This window comes from Malus domestica, chromosome 05 (genome assembly GCF_042453785.1).
Source record: "Malus domestica chromosome 05, GDT2T_hap1".
Lineage (NCBI taxonomy): Eukaryota > Viridiplantae > Streptophyta > Magnoliopsida > Rosales > Rosaceae > Malus > Malus domestica.
In genome coordinates, this window is record NC_091665.1 from 29,008,400 (window position 1) to 29,027,425 (window position 19,026).

The window sequence follows — 19,026 nt, forward strand, 5'->3', positions numbered from 1 at the left end:
TGTCCCGTAGTCACATTTTCGAACCGGAGCGTCAGTAGGCCTTCTTTGCACATGTCCAAACCACCGGAACCGATTTTCTCTCATATTTCCTTCAATTTTGGCTACTCCTACTTTACCTCGGATATCCTCATTCCCAATCTTATCATTTCTCGTGTGCCCATACATCCCACGAAGCATCCTCATCTCCGCTACACCCATTTTGTGTACGTGTTGATGCTTCACCGCCCAACATTCTGTGCCATACAACATCGCTGGCCTTATTGCCGTCCTATAAAATTTTCCCTTGAGCTTCAGTGGCCTACGACGGTTACACAACAGGCCGGATGCACTCTTACACTTCATCCATCCAGCTTGTATTCTATGGTTGAGATCTCCATCTAATTCTCCGTTCTCTTGCAAGATAGATCCTAGGTAGTGAAAACGGTCCCTTTTTGTGATCTTCGCTAGATTGCTCTGGTCATTAGTGTGGATAAGTATATAAATGGATAGAGATTGGAGAGCAAACACAAGATGTACGTGGTTCACCCAGATTGGCTACGTCCACGGAATAGAGGAGTTCTCATTAATTGTGAAGGGTTTACACAAGTACATAGGTTCAAGCTCTCCTTTAGTGAGTACAAGTGAATGATTTAATACAAATGACATTAGGAAATATTGTGGGGGAATGATCTCGTAACCACGAAACTTCTAAGTACCGTAGTGTGGTATCGTCTTGACTTGCCTTATCTGTCTCATAGGTAGATGTGGCATCTTCTCTGGAAGTACTCTTCCTCCATCCAGGGATGGTATCTGTAACTGGTGGAGATGCACAAGGTAATGTATCAATTTCACTTGAAGCTTACTTGTAGTTTCAGGCTTGGTCAAGCGCGATACGAACCATGTAGTAGGAGTCCCCCAAGTTGCCGAGCTAGGGGATCTGCTGAAAGAGGTGACAGACAAGGTAAGCAATCAAAGCTCCGGCTGATTGTTCACATTCTCCCTATCTTGCAGGCAGCATGAAGGATAAAGAGAAGAAAAATGAGAAGAGATGATATGGGATACTTTTGCTTTTGAAGAAGTAACTTTCCACAGGCTTATTCTTGAACTGGGCTGGAGGGTTTTCTGGTTTCCTCCAGAGTATAAGGCCGACTGAAGAATTTGAGGGTCAAAACAAGTCCATCAAATCTAGTGTACGTTCGACCCTGCTGATATGGGATACTTTTACTTTTGACAGAGTAGTGGATGTATCGGCACGTGTGCTGTTACGCTTGTCTCCACATGCTTCCTTGTATCCTTCTCACTTGCCCTATCTGTTCCTCAGACAGATGCGGTATCTTCCCTGGAAGCATAAGATGTTGAAGATGAGTACTCGAAAGCAATGCCAGGTAAGTAATCAGGTAAGGGGTTCCAGGCAGTCAGTTCCTGGTTGGAAGCTTGATTCCAAGTGCTGACTGATTGCTCTCTTTCTCCTTGTCTTGCAGGTAAGAACAAGGCCAAAGGAAAAGACAGGGAAAAAGCATGATATGGGATACTCTTGCTTTTAACCCTGATGATATGAGATATTCTTGCTCTAGTATAGCTTGTTTACAGAGGTATTATCGGGGGGAAAGAAAGCTGAATATTTCGAAAGGCTTCGTTGGGAGTGCCCTCTCAGATAAGAGGAAGGGTTGAGCATTTTTGCAGGTCTGCCTGTCCGTTGGGGATGGAGGTCGACATATATAGGAGTCTCCCTAACATCAAGTAATAATGCTATTCCTTTACCCTGCTTGGTCATAGTACAGTAGTAGGAGCTGCCAGCTTCACATGTTTTAACTCTGTCAGAGCACTTTGAAAAAGTGGTATGTGGTATCTGGAAAGCTGATGTTGCGTGTGAAGATTACAGACAAGCTTTATCCAAGGAGATCCAGTTCTTGAAGTTGGGAAAATGGTGCCTCTTCGGTTTTCGAACAAGCAATCCTGTCGGGGATCTGGCTCTCGAGATTCGGAGAACGATGCCTCTTCGATTTTTGAGAAAGCAATCCTGCTGGGGGTCTGGCTCTCGAGATTCGGAGAGCGGTGTCTCTTCAATTTTTGAGAAAGTAATCATGTTGGGAGTCTGGCTCTCGAGATTCGGAGGGCGGTGCCTCTTCGATTTTGGAGCAAGCAATCTTGTTGGGAGTGTTTTCTCGAATGTGAGTAAAGGTTGGGCATGTTTGCTAGTCTACCTTGCCACGAAGCACAAAGGTTGACACAGGGACTTTCCAATTATCTAGCAGTGGTACTGTTCCTTTACCCTCTCTTCGATTTTTGAGAAAGTAATCATGTTGGGAGTCTGGCTCTCGAGATTCGGAGGGCGGTGCCTCTTCGATTTTGGAGCAAGCAATCTTGTTGGGAGTGTTTTCTCAAATGTGAGTAAAGGTTGGGCATGTTTGCTAGTCTATCTTGCCACGAAGCACAGAGGTTGACACACAGGGACTTTCCAATTATCCAGCAGTGATACTGTTCCTTTACCCTCTCTTCAATTTTTGAGAAAGTAATCATGTTGGGAGTCTGGCTCTCGAGATTCGGAGGGCGGTGCCTCTTCGATTTTGGAGCAAGCAATCTTGTTGGGAGTGTTTTCTCGAATGCGAGTAAAGGTTGGGCATGTTTGCTAGTCTACCTTGCCACGAAGCACAGAGGTTGACACACCGAGACTTTCCAATTATCCAGCAGTGGTACTGTTCCTTTACCCTTGTGGGTAATAATATGGTAGCTAGACCTTCAAAATTTATGTGTCTAAACTTTGTTAGTGTTGTTTCTTTGCTATTCTTTTACCCTTCTTGGTCAGAGCGATGTAGTGGGAGCTGCAAGCTTCACGTGTCTCAACTTTGTCAGAGAACTTTGGCAAAGTTATCTGTGGTACCCATGAGCTACTGTTGCGTGTGGGAAGTGGGTGATTGAATAGTACGATTCATGTGCTTTCTACTTCGCCAGAAATCTTCGACAGAATGCCCATAATTTCCGCAAAGCTAAGTGTGCGTGTGACAGGTGCTGATAAGGCGGGAAAAGTAGGTGCCTCTTCGATTTCTGAGATCGGCCCTCATGGTCTCTGAGCAGCCCAGCTTTTGAGAAAGCAAGCCTCTTCGATTTCTGAGATCGGCCTTCGTGGTCTTTGAGCAGCCCAGCTTTTGAGAAAGTAAACGCCTCTTCGATTTCTGAGATCGACCCTCGTGGTCTCTGAGCAGCCCAGCTTTTAAGAAGGCAAACGCTTCTTCGATTTCTGAGCAGGCGCCTCTTCGATTTCTGAAGCTTCGTCGAGTGCAGATTTTTATAGGGGCTGACATTAAGTTCCAAAGCACACTTGAATATCCACGAGTAGAAGCTCCATTCTTGCACTTCTAAGATCTTGATTTGTCCGACCTTTTCTCTCTTCAACACCTTTGAAAATGTCTGGCCCCTCCAACCGTCGTTTTGACTTGAACCTTGTTGAAGAGGCAGCCTCGCCTTCTCCAGACAACATATGGCGCCCATCCTTCGTCTCCCCTACTGGTCCTCTTACCGTTGGGGCTTCCGTGATGAAGAATGATATGACCGCTACGGTAGTGGCCAGGAACCTTCTCACTCTCAAAGATAACAGACTACTTTCCAAACGGTCTGATGAGTTGGCTGTTAAGGATTCTCTGGCTCTCAATGTTCAGTGTGCAGGTTCTGTGTCTAATATGGCCCAACACCTATTTGCTCAAACCCGCCAAGTTGAATCATTGGCGGCTGAAGTGATGAGTCTCAAACAGGAGATTAGAGGGCTCAAGCATGAGAATAAACAGTTGCACCAGCTCGCACATGACTATGCTACAAACATGAAGAGGAAGCTTGACCAGATGAAGGAATCTGATGGTCAGGTTTTACTTGATCATCAGAGATTTGTGGGTTTGTTCCAAAGGCATTTATTGCCTTCGTCTTCTGGGGCTGTACCGCGTAATGAAGCTCCAAATGATCAACCTCTGATGCCTCCTCCTTCTAGGGTTCTGTCCAGTACTGAGGCTCCGAATGATCCCCCTCCGGTGCCTTCTCTTTCTGGGGCTCTACCGACTGCTGAGACTTCTCCTAAGCAACCTTTGTGAAGGCTCCCTCTTGTTTGTTTATTTTGACTCAAGTATATGTACATATTTGTAACTTATCGGGGATATCAATAAATAAGCTTTCCTTCATTTCAACGTATTGTGTTAAATACACAAAAGCCTTCTTCACTAAGTTCTTTGAATTTTCTTTTGTTGAAGCTTGTATGTTGAAGCTTTATGAGTGGAGCATGTAGGTTGAGGTAGTGTTCCCTTAATTTCCCGAGTGAGGAAAACTTCTCGGTTGGAGGCTTGGAAAATCCAAGTCACTGAGTGGGATCAGCTATATGAATCTTAGAACACCATTGTGTTCTGTCCTGTGTCATATCCTCCGTTAGATCCAAGTACTCTAAGTCTTTTCTTAGGGTCTCTTCCAAAGTTTTCCTAGGTCTTCCTCTACCCCTTCGGCCCTGAACCTCTGTCCCATAGTCACATCTTCTAATCGGAGCATCAGTAGGCTTTCTTTGCACATGTCCAAACCACTGTAACCTATTTTCTCTCATCTTTCCTTCAATTTCGGCTACTCCTACTTTACCCCGGATATCCTCATTCCTAATCTTATCCTTTCTCGTGTGCCCACACATCCAACGAAGCATCATCATCTCTGCTACACCCATTTTGTGTACGTGTTGATGCTTCACCGCCCAACATTCTGTGCCATACAGCATCGCCGGCCTTATTGCCGTCCTATAAAATTTTCCCTTGAGCTTCAGTGGCATACGGTGGTCACACAACACGCCGGATGCACTCTTCCACTTCATCCATCCAGCTTGTATTCTATGGTTGAGATCTCCATCTAGTTCTCCGTTCTTTTGCAAGATAGATCCTAGGTAACGAAAACGGTCGCTCTTTGGTATTTCTTGATCTCCGATCCTCACCCCTAACTCATTTTGGCCTCCATTTGCACTGAACTTGCACTCCATATATTCTGTCTTTGATCGGTTTAGGCGAAGACCTTTAGATTCCAACACTTCTCTCCAAAGGTTAAGTTTTGCATTTACCCCGTCCTGAGTTTCATCTATCAACACTATATCGTCTGCGAAAAGCATACACCAAGGAATATCATCTTGAATATGTCCTGTTAACTCATCCATTACCAACGTAAAAAGGTAAGGACTTAAGGATGAGCCTTGATGTAATCCTACAGTTATGGGAAAGCTTTCGGTTTGTCCTTCATGAGTTCTTACGACAGTCTTTGCTCTTTCATACATATCCTGTATAGTTTGGATATATGCTACTCGTACTCCTTTCTTCTCTAAAATCCTCCAAAGAATGTCTCTTGGGACCCTATCATATGCTTTTTCCAAATCTATAAAGACCATGTGTAAATCCTTTTTCCCATCTCTATATCTTTCCATCAATCTTCGTAAGAGATAGATTGCCTCCATGGTTGAGCGCCTTGGCATGAACCCAAATTGGTTGTCCGAAACCCGTGTCTCTTGCCTCAATCTATGCTCAATGACTCTCTCCCAGAGCTTCATTGTATGACTCATTAGCTTAATACCCCTATAGTTCATGCAATTTTGTACATCGTCGTTATTCTTGTAAATAGGCACCAAAGTGCTCTTTCGCCACTCATTTGGCATCTTCTTCGTTTTCAAAATCCTATTGAAAAGGTCAGTGAGCCATAGGGGTGGGTTCGGTTTAAATCGGTTCGGTTTTTTGCCAAAACTGAAACCAAACCGAAATTTCGGTTCGGTTCGGTTCGGTTCAATTTTTTTTCGGTTTTTTTCGGTTTGGTTTTTTTTCGGTTCGGTTTTTTCCGGTTCGGTTTCGGTTTTTTGTTTTTATTTTTTTTTCAAAAAATGAAAAACATTGAAATTTTAAATTTTAACATATCCAACACAATCATAACATAAACATTATAACTAGAATCAAAGACAATGAAAATAAACATTTAAAGTTGAACTAAAATCATCAATCAAGTCTTTCAAAGTCCAAACTAACAACCTCACAACACAAAAATCACACAAAAATCGTACAAATGACTTAGAAAAGTTAAATTGTATGATGTTGTTCAAAGATCAGTGTTGTTTGCTTGTAACTGCATGTTGACAACTTGATTAGTAAAGGTAATGCGTGGGTGGATTTATTTAGTGTGTGTTGGATTCTTTTCCATCACAAATTATCCAAGTAATCTACCCGAAATAAATGTTTATGGATTATGTTACATGTTATATGAGAGTAGATTTGGAAAAGAAAGCTGGCGCAGAAGTAGACAGTGCTATGGAGATGGATGTAGGTACTTCGGGAAGAGGTTTGGTTCCGGAACCTTATATGGGGGAGAAATAATAGGTTAGGGTTTAGAGTTTTTATAGGCCTTTTTTTAATATTTTGAGCTTAAAGTTTGGCAACACATTGGGTTAGCACATTTTAACTTACAAATTGGGTTTAGAAAATAATACCCAAAACAAATAATTATATAAAAAATTAATTTAATTAATTCGGTTCGGTTTGGTTCGGTTTCTAGATCACTAAAACCGAACCGAACCAAAAGAATTCGGTTCGTTTCGGTTTTTTCAATTCGGTTCGGTTTTTTTGTTTGGTTCGGTTTTTTCGGTTTCGGTTCGGTTTGGTTTTCGGTTTTTTTCGGTTTTCGGTTTTTTTAACCCACCCCTAGTGAGCCATGTTATACCTGTCTCTCCCAAAACTTTCCACACTTCGATTGGTATATCGTCTGGGCCTACTGCTTTTCTATGTTTCATCTTCTTCAAAGCTACAACCACTTCTTCCTTCCGGATTCTACGATAAAAAGAGTAGTTTCTACACTCTTCTGAGTTACTCAACTCCCCTAAAGAAGCACTCCTTTCATGTCCTTCATTGAAAAGATTATGAAAATAACCTTTCCATCTGTCTTTAACCGCGTTCTCTGTAGCAAGAACCTTTCCATCCTCATCCTTGATGCACCTCACTTGGTTTAGGTCCCTTGTCTTCTTTTCCCTTGCTCTAGCTAGTTTATAGATATCCAACTCTCCTTCTTTGGTATCTAGTCGCTTATACATATCGTCATAAGCCGCTAACTTAGCTTCTCTCACAGCTTTCTTCGCCTCTGGCTTCGCTTTTCTATACCTTTCACCATTTTCATCGGTCCTATCCTTGTATAAGGCTTTACAACATTCCTTCTTAGCCTTCACCTTTGTTTGTACCTCCTCATTCCACCACCAAGATTCCTTTTGGTGTGAGGCAAAGCCCTTGGACTCTCCTAATACCTCTTTTGCTACTTTTCGGATACAACTAGCCATGAAATCCCACATTTGGTTAGCTTCCCCCTCTCTATCCCACACACACTGGGTGATTACTTTCTCTTTGAAAATGGCTTGTTTTTCTTCTTTTAGATTCCACCATCTAGTCCTTGGGCACTTCCAAGTCTTGTTCTTTTTTCTCACTCTTTTGATATGTACATCCATCACCAACAAGCGATGTTGATTAGCCACGCTCTCTCCTGGTATAACTTTGCAATCCTTACAAGTTATACGATCCCCTTTCCTCATTAGAAGAAAATCTATTTGTGTTTTTGACGACCCACTCTTGTAGGTGATCACATGTTCTTCTCTCTTCTTAAAGAAGGTGTTGGCTAAGAAGAGATCATAGGCCATTGCAAAATCCAAGATAGCTTCCCCATCCTCGTTTCTCTCCCCAAAACCATGGCCACCATGAAAACCTCCATAGTTGCCTGTCTCCCTGCCCACGTGTCCATTTAAATCTCCTCCTATAAATAACTTCTCCGTCTGAGCAATTCCTTGCACCAAGTCTCCAAGGTCTTCCCAAAATTTCTCCTTCGAACTCGTATCCAACCCTACTTGAGGTGCGTACGCACTAATCACATTGATAAGTTCTTGTCCTATTACAATCTTGATTGTCATGATTCTATCTCCTACCCTCTTGACATCTACAACATCTTGTGTCAAGGTCTTGTCCACGATGATGCCAACACCGTTTCTCGTTCTATTTGTGCCCGAATACCATAGTTTAAACCCTGAGTTTTCTAGATCCTTTGCCTTACGACCAACCCACTTAGTTTCTTGTAGGCACATAATATTTATCCTTCTCCTCACCATAACTTCTACTACTTCCATAGATTTTCCCGTCAAGGTTCCTATATTCCACGTTCCTAAACGCATTTTGCTCTCTTGAACTCTACCCTTCTGTCCTAGCTTCTTCACCCTTCCCCGTCTAATAGGATCAAAGTACTTCTTTTGTGTGTCCCGTGTAAAGTTGATAAGAGCATATGCTCCCAAACAACTTTGAGTGGAGTCGTTCGAAAAGAAGTTTCTATAGCCCCCTTGCTCATTTAACACTGCATCCGGGTGCCGATGGAGATACAGCGACCCTTGCTCACTTATCACTGTGCTCGGGCCACACAGCGCGCCACTTACGGGTGATGCCCTACCTTTAGCGCGATTTCGTTCTGGATTCATTTTCATAAGGATTCGACGTAATCATGGAGTGCCGGCTGTCGACTACCTGACGCCCTCCCCGTCCTCCTTTATCCGGGCTTGGGACCGGCAATGTAAGATAAACTTACACGGTGGAGTTCTCCCCCATTACCGATCGTATAAAAAAATAGAAGTTTCAATAAAAATTAAGTTCATGTTTTTGTTATTCATCATATCAATAGAATGGTGGTGGACTAGCTGAGTTAGCCGCAACCAAAGAGAAATCAGTAGTTGCAGATGAACAGAATGGAAAGAAACATATTATTGAACAACTTGAACAAACCTAATACAAAGCACTGTTTAAATAGTAAAACCTCAAGCAAACCCTAATAAACAAAATAACGAAAATACTCTAACAAAGAAAATACCCAAAACAATAACTCAAATAAAAACCTTAAATTCCAACACCCCCCATCAAACTCATGGTGGTACATGTCATGAGTTTGCCAACAAGCAGATGCGGACCGGCTCTGTTAGGCAAACAGACAGACAGGTAGGCTCTGCAACGCGAACAGACAGACAGGCAGGCTCCGCAATGCGGACAGACAGACAGACAGGCAGGCAGGCTCTCACCAAGGATGCAGGGTTCAAGCTTGATAGAACCGGTGAGCTGAAGAACATACTTATCACTGGGGCTGCTGGCGGCGTTGGTCTCTATGCAGTTCAACTACCAAAGCTGGGAAACACTCATCTAACGGCTACTTGTGGAGCAAGAAACATTGAATTGGTCAAGAGCTTAGGGGCAGATGAGGTTCTTGACTACAAGACCCCCGAGGAGATAGCCCTAAAGAGCCCGTCTGGTCGGAAATATGATTACGTGATCCACAGTGCCTCACAAGCAATTCCTTGGTCAGTTTTTGAGGCCAACCTGAGTGCAAGAGGGAAGGTAATAGACCTTATTATTGGTGCAAGCAATCTGTTTACTTTTGTTCTGAAGAAAATCACCTTCTCCAAGAAGAAGCTGGCGCTACTGATTATAAATCCCAAGGCTGAGAACCTAGATTGTCTTGTGAAGTTGGTGAAGGAAGGAAAACTCAAGACGGTGATCGACTCGACGCATCCTCTGAGCAAGGCTGAAGAGGCTTGGGCTTAGAGAATCAATAGCCATTGGACTGGGAATCATCGTGGAGCTTAACTACGCAGGCAAAATTTCTTCTTTTCATGATTTTTATTCTCTTTTTTCTTTTAGTATTGTAAGGCTTGTAAACTTCATATGCAACAGAATAAAGCATATGTATAAATTATGGATTTATTTTTTTGTTTTTTGGGTTTTTTTCATGATTTGATATTATAAATAACAAGGTTAGGATTAATGTTCGTTTTCAACTGTTAATTAGTTTGTTCAAATGATGATGATAATAATAATTATTTAGTAGAATAATCCACTAGAAAACTCTCAAGAATTTCCCAGATGATGATGACACAAGAAAACAACTAGTCCTTATAAGACAACATGTAAACGCATCAAATTCATGGGTTTCCAATTGTTTTATCATAGAAACTAATCCCAAAAGCAGTTAATTGTTTTATATTCTCTTTGGACCTTGAGTGCAAGGGTGAATGCTAAGTCTTATCTAACCGAGTTGCACACCTTACCCTTAGTCGTTAAATTTAAATTTGGGCTGAAGTTGCGGGATCCAAAGAAGCAGGGCCGGGCGGCTTCGTGGTTAGATTTTGCTTCGTGATCAAGGCAAAGCTTCAACAAGTTCTGAACTCAATTGCTTTATTATATTCTATGCGTTGTCTTCAACAAAGTCAGGCTGAAAGAACCGTTCACATAACATATTTGTCTCCTGAACAAGTCTTTCTTCCTTAATTTTTCAATATTGACAAAAAAAAAAAAAAAAAAAAAAAAAAAGCCTACGAGATAATCATACTAACTGAACAAGTTGCTCCAATACAACAATTATCAGTGTTGACTCGTCACGCGCACAAAGCTTTCAAACAACTATAACCAAAAAGGCCCACATTTCTCAAAGTGTCTCGGAAGTTTGGCAACCATGGCGGAGAGCTTATGTATGCAGTTCAAGTACAACCTGCCATGGAAGTGTTTAAAGATTGAGATGAAGTGGTGATTCGTTAAGTAAATTTTATGTTTGTTGCAGGCATTGTTTTAAAAACTCCAACCTAAGTGCTAGTCGGCTGGCCACCGCCCCAATTAATCCTTAAACGTTTGAAAATAAAAAAATGGCACCTAAACCTACCTAAGCGCCTACCTAGACCGCCTAAGCGTCCTAACCCTCCCAAACCCACCTAGGTCGTGTCTCACATAAAAAAATAGATAACTTTCATTTTGCTTTTTATTTTTTTCAATAAATTGTAAGAGACTAGTTGAAGAGGAACACACATTATATGCTTGTTCTCCATGTTTTTACTATGATTCAATACTTTGTAATATGTATGTCATTCTATTTTACAGTTTATCGTTAAAGTATATATTTTTTAAGTATAAGCATAAACACTTATTTATACGATATATAATAAATTTACTTAAATCCGTTTAGTCCGCCTAACCCTTGCCTAGCCGTCTAGGATCTGACCCCAGGCCACCACCTGGCCTAGCGTCTTTTAGAACTTTAGTTGCAACACATTGAGGTTCTGATTCCCGCCCTGAAGCAGAATGAGGTTTTACTGAAATTGGAAGCAGATAGTCTCAACCAGTTGATTGGAAAATCAGAAAGCCGAGTTGCGGCCTCTTTTCCCCGGCAAATTCCCTCAAATACCTGGTAATTTTGTTTCTCATGTGATTTGTGATGTTTTTATAATTTTTTCTCTTCAACATTTGTAAATAAAACTTATGTCAGAACACTAAATATAATCTCTCATTTGTGCTCGATAAGTACGTGGAACACGTCCAGCGTTGTGCGTTGATGGATTAATAGGATTCTGTAACAAAATTATGTTGAAGGATGAGTTGTTTTGGGAATTTAAGCATTCAATGTCTTTGAGCTCTAGGCTGCTATCTGTAGTGCAAAATCTTTAGTGTAGGCGGTTTTTAGTTCTCCTCTCTCTCTCACATGACATGACCAGCAACTGATGTGGCCGGAGACGTTGTAGAAGTTGGACAAGGTGCCAAAAAGTTCAAATTCGGTGACAAAGTTGTTGTCCTGCTCAGCCATTTCGTAAGTGCTCGATCGACTTATTCCCCTTTTCTTTAAGGGCTACTTGTTTATGCTTAGGATTTTCACATGTAAAATTCATGTGTTTGATAGAGTGGAGGAGGACTGGCTGAGTTTGCTGCAACTAATGAGAGATTAATGGTTGCTAGGCCACCTGAAGTTTCAGCTGCCGAAGGCGCATGCTTACTGGTTGCCGGCCTCACAGCTCCCCAGGCTCTCACCCAATGTGCAGGGGTCAAGGTTGACGGAACTGGTCAAAATAAAGAACATATTGATCACTGCTGCCTCTGGTGGCGTGGGGCACTATGCAGTCCAACTAGCAAAGCTTGGGATACTAACGTTACAGCCACATGTGGGGTGTGTAACATCGAATTGGTCAAGAGTTAAGGGGCAGATGAGGTTCTTGAATACAGGACTGCGGATGGGGCAGCTCTAAAGAGCCCATCTGGACGAAAATATGATTTTGTAATCAACTGTGGAAAAGGCAATCCTTGGTCAACTTTTGAGTCTAATTTGAATGCAAAAGGGTGTTGAATAAGTGGCCAAGTGGCCAAGTGGACAACAAAACAAAATGCTTTCGGCTATTAAACAAAGCAAAAGAAATAAAGGACAACATGATTATGTTTCCTTGTTTTGTGGCTTGTTTTGTGGCTTTTTCAAAGCCATAATTATTGGTTTCGGGCCAAAGAAAAAAGGAGAAGAAGAGGGCTCATTTTTTTGAAGTGATAAGTGAGAGCTGCCGAGAGCAAGGAGATTTGCAAAGAGCCCAAAAGGAAAGAGAAGCTGCTGCTTCATTTGGTTAGTAATCATCCACCAAAATAGTTGTCGTTGTAATAGCTTTGAGCTATATGTATAGAGAAGAAATTATTCATTATATTTCTTTCTCTATTTGTTTCTGTAGTGTGTGTGAGCTATTGGGTGTATTGGGTTATTTAGGTTGTGAGATTGTCAACACTTTGTAAACTCCCAATTTGTTGATAGTGGATTATTGGGTGAGCTCCTACTGCTTCGAGGACGTACTCCAGTTCCACTGACTGTTGAGGAACCTCGTTAAAATCTTGGTGTCTTTTATATTTTTGATCTTGCATTTCATTTGATAAATTTCCTGTGGGTTAGCTTGAGTTGGTTCCATTTGGTTTGGTGCTATCCTAGCACAACAATTGGTATCAGAGCACTAGTTCCTCTTGGGTACTGTCTAGTTGCCAAAGATGTCAGACGGGCAAGATGAAAATCCTTTTGGAAGCAGCTCCGAGTCTGCAAGAACTATGGTGCAAAATGCAAAGTTCGAAGTGGAAAAATTTGATAGCACAAACAACTTCGGGATGTGGCAATGTGAGGTCAAAGATGTGTTGGCTCAACAAGATCTACTTGCCACATTGGGAGAAAAGTCGGAAGTTATGTCAAAGCCGGAATGGGAGAAATTAAATTTGTGGGCTTGCTCTTCAATTCGGTTGTGCCTTGCAAAAACTCAGAAGTATTTTGTGATGCGGGAGACATTAGCAAGTGTGTTGTGGCAAAAATTGGAAGACAAGTATATGACGAAGAGTGCAGAGAACCGGCTACACTTGAAGAAAAAGCTATACCACTTCCAATACAAAGAAGGTACAAAAATGATTAGACACCTTGATGTTTTTAATAAGTTGATTGCCGACTTGTTAAATTTAGATGAGGATATTAAGGATGAAGATAAGGCCTTAATATTGTTGAATTCCTTGCCGGACTCTTATGAGCATTTTGTTACCACTATTATGCATGGTAAAGAAACTGTGAAATTTGAAGATATGTCAAATGCCTTGATGAATTATGAAATGAGGCATAGAGATAAAAACCATGATAGTACCTCTGAAGCTTTATTTGTTAGAGGTAGATCATCGAAGAGAAGATCATCTTCTAGTAGGAAAAAATCACAGTCTTGACCTAGAGGAAACTTTAAAGGTAGAAAACCTTTAGAAATGGATGAATGTGCCTTTGGTAGTAATAAGGGTAATTGGAAGAAAGATTGTCCTAGATTGAAGACTAAAAGCAAAGAAAGTTCTGAAGCTAATGTTGCTGAGGTTGAAACAGATTTTTCTCATTTTGCTTTAACCATTTCCTCATCATTTGATTGTGCTACTAAGTGGGTGTTGGATACGGGTTGTACTCATCATATGACTCCTCACAAGGATTGGTTTTCAAGCTTGAAAGAGTTTGATGGTGGCGTTGTGTTCATGAGAGATGACAATCCTTGCACAACAAAAGGGATTGGTACAGTTCGTTTGAAGTTGCATGATGGCATGGTTAAAGAGTTGACAGGTGTTCGGTATGTACCGAATTTGAAGAAAAATCTTATTTCTTTGGGTACTTTGGAATCCAAGGGCTTCAGGTTTCATTCAGATGGACATACATTGAAAGTTACTTATGGTGCATTTGTTGTGATGAAAGCTCATCGATGTGGCCATTTGTATTTATTGCAATGAAGCACTGTGACAGGTGAAGCATCTGTAGTCTCAGAAAATATGGGCACATCCGATTCTGATACTACTAGACTATGGCATATGAGATTAGGCCATGCCAGTGAGAAAGCTCTACAAGGGCTTGTGAAACAAGGTCTTCTAAAAGGTGCCACGACTTGTAAGCTTGATTTCTACAAGCATTGTGTCTTGGGGAAGCAAACTAGAGTGAAGTTTGGTACTGTTGTACATCAGACGAAGGGCATTCTTGATTATGTGCATTCGGATGTTTGGAGTCCTACAAAGACTCCCTCTTTGAGTGGTAAACATTGGTTCGTGACCTTTGTTGATGATTATTCAAGAAGGTCTTGGGTCTACACTATGAAGCACAAAAGTGAGGTATTAAGCATTTTCTTGTGTTGGAAGAAAATGGTTGAGAACCAGATTGGGAGAAAGATTAAGATTTTGAGATCGGATAATGGTGGTGAATACACATTCGACCCTTTCTTGAAAGTTTGCAAAGAATAAAGGATTGTAAGACATTTCAGTGTCAAGGGAACTCCACAACAAAATGGAGTTGCAGAAAGATTGAATCGAACCTTGCTTGAAAAGGTTAGATGCATGTTGTCTCAGTCAGGTTTGAGAAAGTCGTTTTGGGCAGAGGCAGTTACTTATGCATGTCACATCATCAACCGGTTACCCTTAGCTGCTATTCAGGGTAACACACCAATGGAGGTATGAACTGGAAAACCTTCTTCTGATTATGATCATATTCGTATTTTTGGTTCACCTGTTTATTTTCATGTAACTGAAAATAAACTTGATCCTAGAGCCAAAAAGGTTATCTTTCTTGGTTTTAGTAGTGGTGTCAAAGGTTACAGGTTGTGGTGCCCAAAGATGAAGAAACTTGTAATCAGCAGAGATGTGACATTTGATGAAGAAAGTATGTACAAAGGCTCTGAGAAGAATGTGAAAGATGTCCAATAAGTGGAGCTTGAGAAAGTTGCCTCTGGTACTTCAAATCCTATTTCCGCTGATGTCGAATCCACTACAAGTGAAGAAGTTGGAGACCATGAGGATGTTGAAGAAGTTGAACTTAAAGATTCTATTCAAGTTGAAGAGGAAGTTTCACCTCAAGAGTTTATTGCCAAGAACAGAGGAAAAAGACAAATTACCAAGCCAGCTCGGTATCGTGACTATGTTTCTTTTACTCTTCCTATTATCATTGATGAGATTCCATCCAATTTTGAGGAAGCTATTGAGAGTGAAGAAAATGAGAGGTGATGCAATGCCATAGGTGATGAGATGAATTCTCTCTTGAAGAACAAGACTTGGGAGTTAGCTAAATTGCCTAAGGGCAAGAAAACTATCGGTTGCAAATGGGTGTATGCCAAGAAGGAAGATGCTGATGAGAAAAGCAATGTGAGATTCAAAGCAAGATTAGTTGTTAAAGGGTATGCACAAACGGAGGGCATTGACTACAATGAAATCTTTTCTCCAGTTGTGAAGCACCCCTCAATTCGCATTATGTTAGCTCTTATTGCACAGTATGATCTTGAGCTTGTGCAACTTGATGTGAAAACGGCTTTCTTACGTGGCGATTTGAATGAAGAGATTTATATGTGTCAACTGGATGGGTATATAGTGAAAGGGAAGGAGAATTTGTTTTGCAAATTGAAGAAATCACTTTATGGCTTGAAACAATCTCCAAGGCAATGGTATTTGAGGTTTGATAAATTTATGAGAGGCTAAAATTATTCTAGAAGTCAATATGATCATTGTGTGTACTTCAAGAAGTTGCAAGATGGGTCTTTCATTTATTTGTAGATATATGTTGATGATATGTTGATTGCCTCAAAGAATGTTGAAGAGATTGAAAAATTGAAGAAGCAAATGAAGAATGAGTTTGAGATGAAGGATCTTGGTGAAGCGAAGAAGATCCTTGGCATGGAGATCACTAGAGATAGAGCGAAGGGTTTGGTCAGTTTGAATCAAAGACAATACCTTGAGAAGTTGATTCGGAAGTTTGGAGTTCATTATTCAACCAAACCGGTTAGTACCCCATTGGCTCCTCATTTTAAATTGAGTTCTCTACAATGTCCTAAAACTGATAAAGAGAAGCTGCAAATGAAAAATATACCATATGCAAATTTGGTTGGTAGTTTGATGTATGCAATGGTATACTCTAGACCGGATATTGCTCATGCAGTTGGCATGGTGAGTCGATATATGCATAATCCAGGTAAAGAGCATTGGCAAGCAGCTAAATGGATATTGAGGTATCTCCATGGTACTCAAGATGTTGGTTTATGCTTTGAGAGAGATAACTCTGGTATTGGTCATTTTGCAATTGGTTATGTTGATTTAGATTATGCAGGTGATCTGGATGGAAGAAAGTCTACTACAGGCTATGTGTTTACTATGGCTAAAGGGCCAGTTTGTTGGAGGTCCATTTTGCAATCGTCTGTTGCCTTGTCTACTACAGAGGTTGAATATATGGCAATTGCTGAAGCTATAAAGGAGGCCATTTAGATACATGGGCTGATTAGAGATTTGGGGGTTGATCAAAAGTAGGTGAAGGCACATTGTGATAGTCAGAATGCCATTTATTTGGCTAAGTATCAGGTTCATCATGCGAGGACCAAGCACATAGATGTGTGTTATCACTTTGTGCGTGAAGTCATTGGTGAAGGAAAGATTATTCTCCAGAAGATTCCAACTAAAGACAACTCTGCTGATATGTTGACTAAGGTTATTGGTGTAGCCAAGTTTGTTCATTCCTTGAACTTGGCTCACATTTTGCCTATATAAAGAAGGCGTTGAGCAGTAGGAGTTTTGGAGTATTTGGCTCGGCATGAGTTGTTCTCTTGCTAGTGTTTGGGAGTAATTTTTGTGTTGATTGTGTTGGTTAGCTTATCATGGCGTTTTCAGAACTTGGCCAAGGTGGAGATTGTTGAATAAGTGGCCAAGTGGACAACAAAACAAAATGCTTTCGGTTATTAAACAAAGCAAAAGAAAAAAAGGACAACATGATTATGTTTCCTTGTTTTGTGGCTTGTTTTGTGGCTTTTTCAAAGCCATAATTATTGGTTTCGTGCAGAAGAAAAAAGGAGAAGAAGAGGGCTCATTTTTTTGAAGTGATAAGTGAGAGCTGCCGAAAGCAAGGAGATTTGCAGAGAGCCCAAAAAGAAAGAGAAACTGCTGCTTCATTTGGTTAGTAATCATCCACCAAAGTAGTTATCGTTGTAATAGCTTTGAGCTATATGTATAGAGAAGAAATTATTCATTATATTTCTTTCTCTATTTGTTTATGTGGTGTGTGAGAGCTATTGGGTGTATTGGGTTATTTAGGTTGTGAGATTGCCAACACTTTGTAAACTCCCAATTGGTTATAGTGGATTATTGGGTGAGCTCCTACTGCTCCGAGGACGTACTCCAGTTACACTGACTGTTGAGGAACCTCGTTAAAATCTTGGTGTCTTTTATATTTTTGTTCTTGCATTTCATTTTATAAATTTCTTATGGGTTAGCTTGAGTTGGTTCCATTTGGTTTGGTGCTATCCTAGCACAACAAAGGGAAGGTTGTAGACATTTCTCCGATGTGAGTTCTTTAGCTACTTTTGTAATGAAGAAACTCACCTTCTCGAAGAAGCAGCAGGTGCCACTGCTCATGATTCCCAAGGATGTGAACCTAGAGTATCTTGTTAAGTTGGTGAAGGAAGGGAAGCTGAAGCCAGTGATTGACTCGATGCATCCTCTGAGCAAGGCTGAAGATGCTTGGCTTAAGAGTATCGATGGACATGCTACTGGGAATATCATTTTGGAGCTTTAAGTGGACAAAATATATTCAGACACTGCAATTTTTTTGGGACTAAAGTAAAGTTCATGTACTTCTATACAACAATGTATTAATACCCCATGAGTTGAGACCAAGCTTTAAGCTTTAGCTGAAGCATTTAGTTGAACACAAGCTTGAATGCATGCGCTTTGCTGCGGGTTTTAAGAATACCTTTTAAGACAATACTATTAATATATAAATTTTATAAATCAATATTTACATGTCTGGTGTTTGAGAAGGTAAATGAGCAACACATTACAATGATCAAAGGATAAAATGCTCATTATTCGAAATATTTAGATAAACTATGAACATGTTGCAGAATCTAGATTTTCCTACTTCACTGTTTCCAGCTCATCCTCACCTTCATTATGTTGAGGTTTACGGTTTTAGCTAGTTCCTGCAAATTTTGACAAAAAAAAGAGTCGTTAGTGCCAACATATAAGAAAACAAAAAGGGGACATATACGTAAAATTGAGATAGAGTTCATTTGTGATCCTGAAGGTGCAAATGAAATTTTTGTTTCCCTCTATTTTCATTTGTTCTATCAAATGCAATAAGACTAAAATGAGTGCATTCAAACCAACCCATTTTTCGAACTTTAGTCATATATCAAAAAAATCTCAGTGATACTAATTAGACAGAGTCGGGAAGTTCAAATAAATCACTTATAGCAACAAAAATAGTAAAAAACAAATGTGTACGTAGAAATTAAAATAGTAAAGAGGGTATATAATCGTTACGACGATGATATAATAATATGCTGTGATTAATTTGATGAAGAAGCAGTAGAACATATAAGTAAACAAATGGGGGACACACAACCAAAGGTAAGATGGAGTTTTTTTTTATATATAATAATGAAGGAGCATATATAATCCGTTTTTCATCTGCTCTATCAAATACAATGTGCAACAAAATGAGTGCATTTAAATTAGAAAGAGTTGGGTTGTCACGCCCCAATCCCGACATACGTTCGAGATTGACACGTGACGTCATCAAATAACCACATATCTAACATACCCGTCCCCCGGGATATGTATCAAGCACATGCCATGCCTCGAATTGCATAGAATTTTTCGTATACTTTATGGCTGCATTTCTCGTTAGACTGCCTACGTACCCTCATTTGGGATCAAGCCATTCGTAGTT

The 19,026-nt window shown here is 40.5% G+C and overlaps 2 pseudogenes; both read left to right on the forward strand.

The window, feature by feature from the left end:
* The first annotated feature begins 8,945 nt into the window (after nucleotides 1-8,945).
* LOC103435991 (chloroplast envelope quinone oxidoreductase homolog) lies at nucleotides 8,946-9,623 on the forward strand (annotated as a pseudogene).
* An 865-nt stretch (nucleotides 9,624-10,488) lies between these two features.
* On the forward strand, nucleotides 10,489-17,868 carry LOC103435990 (chloroplast envelope quinone oxidoreductase homolog; annotated as a pseudogene).
* The last annotated feature ends 1,158 nt before the right edge of the window (nucleotides 17,869-19,026 follow it).